The sequence below is a fragment of the Heterodontus francisci genome, chromosome 10 (assembly GCF_036365525.1).
Source record: "Heterodontus francisci isolate sHetFra1 chromosome 10, sHetFra1.hap1, whole genome shotgun sequence".
NCBI lineage: Eukaryota > Metazoa > Chordata > Chondrichthyes > Heterodontiformes > Heterodontidae > Heterodontus > Heterodontus francisci.
In genome coordinates this window covers 14,964,754-14,972,482 of record NC_090380.1, presented here as the reverse complement: position 1 = coordinate 14,972,482, position 7,729 = coordinate 14,964,754, and the positions used below count along the sequence as shown (strand labels likewise).

The 7,729-nt window shown below is 42.9% G+C and overlaps 1 non-coding gene across 1 annotated transcript; it reads right to left on the bottom strand.

Moving 5' to 3' along the window:
- Positions 1-5,462: 5,462 nt before the first annotated feature.
- On the bottom strand, positions 5,463-5,535 carry trnar-ccg (transfer RNA arginine (anticodon CCG)). The gene has a single exon. It is a non-coding gene; the product is annotated as a tRNA-Arg (tRNA).
- Positions 5,536-7,729: the final 2,194 nt, after the last annotated feature.

Genomic DNA, 7,729 nt, shown 5'->3' with positions numbered 1-7,729 from the left:
CCACTCACCACAGCCCCTCCCCCACTCACAACAGCCCCTCCCCCACTCACCACATCCCCACCCCCACTCACCGCAACCCCTCCCCCACTCACGATCAAACACGCCCCTGCTCACCACCAGAATCTCTGTTCTCCAATCCAATCTGATCACTTTCCCACCGAGCGGTCTAGTTTAAAATTATTCCCTCTTCCTCTGTAAGATCACCTGCCATGACGCAGGTGAATCCCTTTGAATTTGAGCTGCAGACAACTTTCTCACATTCTGCATTACACCAGCTACTGTCACAAACTTCAAACAATGTCAGGAACTAACGGCAATTATAGCATCATAGAAGGGTTACAGCACAGAATGAGGACATTTGGCCCCTTGTGTCTGTGCTGTCTCTCTGTGAGGACAATGTAACTAATCCCACTCCCCATCCTTTACCCACAGCCCTGCAAATGATTTCTTTTCAGGTGCTGATCCAATTCTCAATGAAATCCCCTGAAATCGGTGTCCTCTGGTTCTCAGCCCTTCCACCAATGGGAACAGGTTCAGTCTATTTATTCTGTCCAGTCACCTCTGTTAAACTCCAGAAATCTTGTTCTAGAAGGATAAGGCTGGAGCCTATATTTACTCAGTTTCACATTTATTGTGCAGAAAAAAAGGATTACAAACATGCAGCTCTACACACAAATCCCTCTCCCAGTCCCACTGAGTGTCTGCTTTTAAGTGTTCAACTAAAACCCAATTAACTCCCTTCACCTGCACATAATCACACAATTAACAGATAACTCTTTCTTTTACAATACAACTTCGATTAACATGCTCAAAGAATACTTCAAAATGAATCAAAATTAAATTCCATATTGAGCATAAAGTTTTTTTTACATTGTTAGATACCCCTCATCCAGCAACTCCAACAATTCCTTTGCACTCACATTTCTCTTTATGAAACAATCAGATCGCTGATAACTTGCATCTACCCATTTGAGTTTGGAGATTTCCTTTCTCTCCAGTATTTATTTCAATCCATTGAGGTCAATACGTAGTCTTTGATCACTCACACTTTTTGTAGAGTGTACATTGTCCCACAAAGAACTATTATCCACATAACAGTTCAATGTGTATTCTATCTTCAGGATGTCCCTTGTTCAGAATTTCACCCAAAATATATGACAAATAGAACTCCATGTCCACTGCCTCCACAAGACCAGTGTTTCTGCAGCTAAAGTGCTTTTAACAACACGTCTTATTTTCTTAGCCTCCTAAGCTAAAGGACAAGATTTCCCATTTTCACCCATCAGACATATTATGAAGCCAGCCGCACACGAATACCCATCATCAAGATTAGCATGTGAAGCATCACTAAAAATTATTAGCTTCATGTTCTTTGGGTCACCTAAGGATGGGAACTTCAGTGCACATTTCTCTACATTTAGCTTTTTCAATGTTTTATTTGCCCTTAAAACATTCTCGACTTTTGGATGTTTCATCATCGTGCTTAACTCCAGCACATCAAAACTAACATCAGGCCTAGTCTGAGAGCCCAACCAGTTTAATTGACCCACCAGGCTTCGCAATTGTTCAATCTCTGCTTTAGATAGATCGTCATCTTTCTGTGATGACCGAACACGATTAACTGGGATGGGAGTAACATTCTCTAAATAGAATTGTTGATTCAAACTTATTCCAGACTTATTCAGCTTAACATCTAAACCAATATATTTAAAGGCCCCACAAGCCTGACTCCCAATCTTAAATTCTGCCTTAATCTTATTAATAACATATTTCTCAAAATCCACAGTACCACCGCATAAGATATTATCAACATACATCATGAAGATGCCTGAAAGTTTCTCTTTATAAGACCAATAAAACGTTGCAGGATCTGCTTTTAGTTGAACACAACCAATTTTCAACAAAAGAGATCTCACTGAGAAATACCACACTCTGGAAGCATCATTAAGGCCATAGACACATTTGTTCAGTTTCCATAATTTTCCTTCTGTATCTGCTGCCTCTTCAGGTGGTTTCAGATACACTTCTCTCTGAAAAGTATCACCTTGCAGAAACACAGCTTTTATGACAATGGACTTACATTTCCATGAATATGTGGCCAAAAGAGTCAAAAAGATTTTTTGATTACTTTTCCAGCTGTGGGTGAGTCCACTCTAACATCGATATCCCCCAATTGCTCTTCAAACCCCCTCACAACTAACCTCACTTTAGCCTTATAAATTCCATCAGGAAGTACTTTCTCAGTACAAATCCATCTATGTGACAAGGCCGACTGTCCCCTATCTGCTACCTCAGAATAGACGCCAAACTCTGTCCAACTCTCTAATTCCTTATCTTTTACTTCTCTTTTTAGTTTATCCTCCAGTTTACTGACAGCCACTAAAACTTCATGATCATGAGGACTTCTGCTTCTAATTCTATTCAGAGACTGCCGTCTAGCCTTCATTTCATTGTGTAATCTGTTCATACAACAGCCTCTATTAGCACTTTGATGTCTTTTGGAACGACTGCTCGAAGATTTCCCTCACGCTTTATCGGAGGCTCTTTCTCCAGTACGTGGTCACTTCCTCAGGCAAGAGTCATTTCCTGACCCACTATCAAAACTTGCACTGCACTTTCTTACCTTCCACACTTTCACCCCACTCTGCCAGTCCATGGCCCTTGCTTCTTGGCCATCATCTTGAACATTTAACCAATATTTAAACTTGCTTTTCCTGCACGCTCCACAGTTGTCGCATCCTTCCATTTATCAGACCCCTCTGGAATATATGTCACCTGAGTACCTACTCGAGACAAATTGGTCTTTGGATGTGATAGCTCTTTCCTGAGCATCATGATCGGTTACATTACTATCCAACTCTTGATCTACCTGTGCCTCAGGACCTTCATCACAAATATTTGAAGTACAAGGTGCCCCTCTTCCCTCTATCAGCTGCTCAAATTCTGAGATTTTGTAATCAACTCCAATTAATCGTGAAGAATGAACCTTAACAGTTTGATTTCCATGCTTGATAACGACTGTCTTACCATCCCGACCGATTATCTGACCAGGGCCCTTCCATTCCCTATGGCCTCTCTTTTATAATGGACCAAATCTCAAAGAACAAAGAACAGTACAGCACATTCGGCCCTCCAAACCTGTGCTGATCTTGATGCCTGCCTAAACTTATATGCAATGCTTATAGAAGGTGCTTTGGCATTTGTATCTGGTCCAAAACTATTTCAGCTAAGATGAAACTTGAACCCATAACCACCGCTTCAGAAGATCAATACCTTATCCATTAAGCTGCTGGAGCCCGATACTATTGTAAGCCAGGAAAAGTGATAGAGAGTCAGATGGTTTAGGGTGGAAATTCCAGAGCTTGGGTCCTTGGCAGCTGAAGACACAACCATCAATGCTGTTGTGATGAAATTCAGCCATGCTCAAGAGGCCAGAAATTGAAGGAGTGTCGATAGCTCGAAGGCTTGTTGGGCAGGAGAAGGCGACAGATATAGGAAGGGGTGAGGCCATAGAGAAATGTGAAAATAATGATGAGAATTTTAAAATTTGAGGCATTGCTGGGAGCCAACACAAGGCAGTGATCACAGGGGAGTTTGGTGTGTGTTAGGACTCGGGCAGCAGAATTTAGGATGAACTGAAATTTATAGAGGGTGGAAGATGGGAGGCTGGCCAGGACAGTATTGGAAGAGTCAAGTCAAGAGGTATTGGAGTGGAGTGGATTTGTGGTCAGAAGCTCATTTCGGAGTCAAATGCGAATTGAAGCAAATGACCAATCTGGTGCAGCCTCAGAGATTTGCCAGGGAGATAGATGGGGCCGGTGGCTAGGGAATGGAATTTGTGGTGGAGACCAACGACAATGGCTTCAGTCTTTCCAATATTTAGGGGGAGAAAAATTCAGCTCAGGAAAGAGAATCGAATGTTTTTGTTTATTGCGAGCGGAATTGAATACAAAAGTAGGGAGGTTATGCTTCAGTTATATAGGGTATTTGGTGAGACCACATCTGGAGTATTGTGTACAGTATTGGTCTCCTTATTTAAGGAAGGATGTAAATGTGTTGGAAGCAGTTGAGAGAAAGTTTACTAGACTAATACCCGGAATGGGTGGTTGTCTAATGAGGAAAGGTTGGACAGGCTCGGCTTGTATCCGCTGGAGTTTTAAAGCTTAAGAGGCAACTTGATTGAAGCATTTAAGATTCTGAGGGGTCTTGACAGTGTGGATGTGGAAAGGATGTTTCCTCTTGTGGGAAAATGTCGAACTAGGGGTCACTGTTTAAAAATAAGGGGTTGCCCATTTAAGACACAGATGAGGAGAAATTTTATCTCTCAGAGGGTCATGAGTCTTTGGAATTCTCTTCCTCAAAAGGCAGTGGAAGCAGAGTCTTTGAATATTTTGAAGGCAGAGGGAGGTAGATTCTTGATAAGCAAGGGGGTGAAAAGTTATTGGGGTAGGTGGGAATGTGGAGTTGAGGTTGCAATCAGATCAGCCATGAACTTGTTGAATTGTGGAGCAGGCTTGAGGGGCCGAGTGGCCTATTCCTGCTCCTAATTCGTGTGTTTGTATGTAGTACTGGATGTCGGACAAGCAGTCTGACGATTCAAAATGGAGGGGTCGAGTGAAGTGGTAGTGAGTTAGAGCTGGGAGCCATCAGTGTACAGAATGAACCTGACATGTTTTGAAGGGGCAGGTTGGAAATAGGAGGGACCAAGGATAGATTCTTGGGCAACTCCAGAGGTAACAGTGAGAGAGTGGGAAGAGAAGCCATTGCAGGTGATTCTCTGGGTAAGATTAGATAGATAAAAATGGAAGCAGGTGAGTGCAGTCCCACCCAGCTGGATGATGAGGATGATGTAGTTCACTGTGTCGAAGGTTGCAGACAGGTTAAGAACAATGAGGAGAGCAAGTCTACCATGATCACAATCACATAGGATGTCATTTGTGACTTTGATAAAGGCCATTTGTGTTAGTGACAGGGATGGAAACTAACTGAAGGAATTCAAGTATCGAATTGTGGAAAGATGGGTGAATTTGGGAGGTGACAACACATTGAAGGAGTTTGGAGAGGAACGGGAGATCAGACATGGAGCAGGAACAGGAGGAGGGGTTTGTGAGGAGAGGGGTGATGATGGCAAATTTGAAGGAAAGGGGACAATACCTGAGAAGAGGAAATTCAAACTCTGAAATTTCCATGGTGGGATATGAACTGACATTGACTGCATTATTAATCAAGTAACATAATCAGAGAACCGATTGGTGCAACTGCATGTGAGCAATTAGTACATTGATTGCAGGGTGAAATGTTGACTGTCCATGGGAAGCAAGTGGTTTTGCTTCTTGCACCGGCTCCAACTTTCAGAGGTTGATAAGGCTCCATGCTGCCTGAAGCAATTTAATTTCTGTGTATTTCAGTGATGAGGACAAAGAGCTGGTTTCACAGAAAGGCAATGATTTAAAAACTCAGTACACCCCAGGTGGGACTTGAACCCACAATCCCTGGCTCCGGAGGCCAATGCCTTATCCATTAGGCCACTGGGGCTGCTCAATGTTTACTTTTGGTGCTTGCAACTTGTCACTTATTATATATGTAATCACTGCCGAAACCTGATGTCTTTGTGTCAGTCGCCCTTTCTTCTTTTGCACTACCACATTCGAATCATAGAATCTTCGAGCACAGAAAGAGTCCTTTCAGCCCATCATGTCTGTGCCAGCTATTCGAAAGAGATTTCTAATTTAGTCTAATTTGTCGATTGAGAGATAAATATTGTGCAGGGCACCAGTGAGAACTCTCCTGTTCCTCAACAAAAGAGCCTTGGGATCTTTTTGATCCACTTGAGGAATCGACAGGGACTTGGTTTAATCTATCACCCAAAAAGAATGCAGACCCGGCAGTGCAGCACTCTCTCTGTGTGACACTGGGAGAATCAACATCGAATTCTGTGCTGAAGTAACTGGAGGTAGAGGTTAAACACGGTCTACTGACAGAGAGACAAAAGTGTAACCAGCTGAACCACAGCTGACACACATTACAGTACCACCAATCTGAAGTTCTTGAAATCAATGTTGAGTCCATGAGGTTGTTAAGAGCTTTATTGAAAGATGAGGTGCTGTTCCTCGAGCTTCCATTGAGCTTCATTGGAACAGTGAAGGAGGTCAAAGGCAGAGATGTAAGAGTAGAAGTGGGATGGAGAATTAATATGGCAAGTGACTGGAAGATCACTTTCAAGTTTGCAGACTGGACGGAGGTGTTGAGCAAAAAGATCACCTAATATGCATTTAGTGCCTGCAGTGTAGAGGAGATGACATCATGTGCAGTCAATACAGTACAGTAAATTGAAGGAAGTACAGGTAAATCACTGTTTCACCTGGTAGGAGTGTTTAGGCCCCTGGACGATGGGAAAGGAGGAGTTGAAAGGCAGGTGTTACATCTCCTGCACTTGCACAGGAAGATGTTATGGGACGAGGAGTGAGTGATTGAAGAGCCTCCACAAGGCAGAGAGGTCTGTTCACCAAACAACCACAGAACTAAGGGTGGTGCCGTGGTTGGCACTGCAACCTCACAGCTCCCATGACCTGGGGGCTCAATTCTGGGTACTGCTTGTGCGGAGTTTGCAAGTTCTCCCTGTGACCATGTGGGTTTTTAGCAGGTGCTCTGGTTTTCTCCCACAGCCAAAGACTTGCAGGTTGATAGGAAAATTGCTCCTAGTATAGGTAGGGGGGATGGGGTAGGAATATGGGATTAATGTAGGATCAGAATAAATGGGTGGTTGATGGTCACTACAGACTTGGTGGGCCAAAGGGCCTGTTTCAGTGCTGTATCTCTAAATAAATAAACTGCCTTTGTCATCAGGTTTGCAGGAATAGGCCATTTAGCCCCTCGAGCCTGTTCCACCATGCAATGCAATTATGGCCGATTTATGACCTAACTCAGTTTTCCCACCATTGCCACTTATTCCTTTGGACCCCCACAGTTTCTAGATTTACACCATTTAGAAACTATCCTGCTCTATCCTTTTCAGCTCCATAGTGGATGACCAACACACACTGCTATTGAAATCCATTGCCACAGTTTTGCCCATTCACTTAATCTATCAATATCTCTTCGTAATTTGATGTTCCATCTACATTGCTCACAATGACACAGCCTCCACTGCTTTCTGGGGAAGAGAATTCCACAGACGAACGACCCTTTGACAAATAAAAAATTCTCCTTATTTCAGTTTTAAAAAGGAGACCTCTTACACTTTAACTGTTTCCCCTCGCCCTAGTCTCTCCCACAAGAGGAAACATCCTCCTGGTGTCCACTCTAGCAAGTTCCCTCATCTTATATGTTTCAATAAGTTCACTTCTCATTCTTCTAAATTTCAATAGGTAAAAGCCCAACCTGCTCAATCTTTCTTCATAATATAAGTACTTCATCCCCCGGATTTAGTCGAGTGAGGCATCTATGAACTGCTTCTAATGCAATTATATTCTTTACCAAATAAGGAGACTAAAACTGTAGACAGTACTCTGGATGTGGTCTCACCAAGGTCCTATACAGCTGCAGTAAAACTTCCCTACTTTATGTAGTGTTATGACCGAGGTGGGAGGAGGGCACTGTCTTTTCTTGTTCCACTTCTCTGCAGGTCACACATATATTTTTAAAAATGTTTACCCAGTTACCGATGCAGTCAATCATATACTCTACTCTTATCTCAGAATAAAATACGCCAACCAGGTTTCTTCAATAA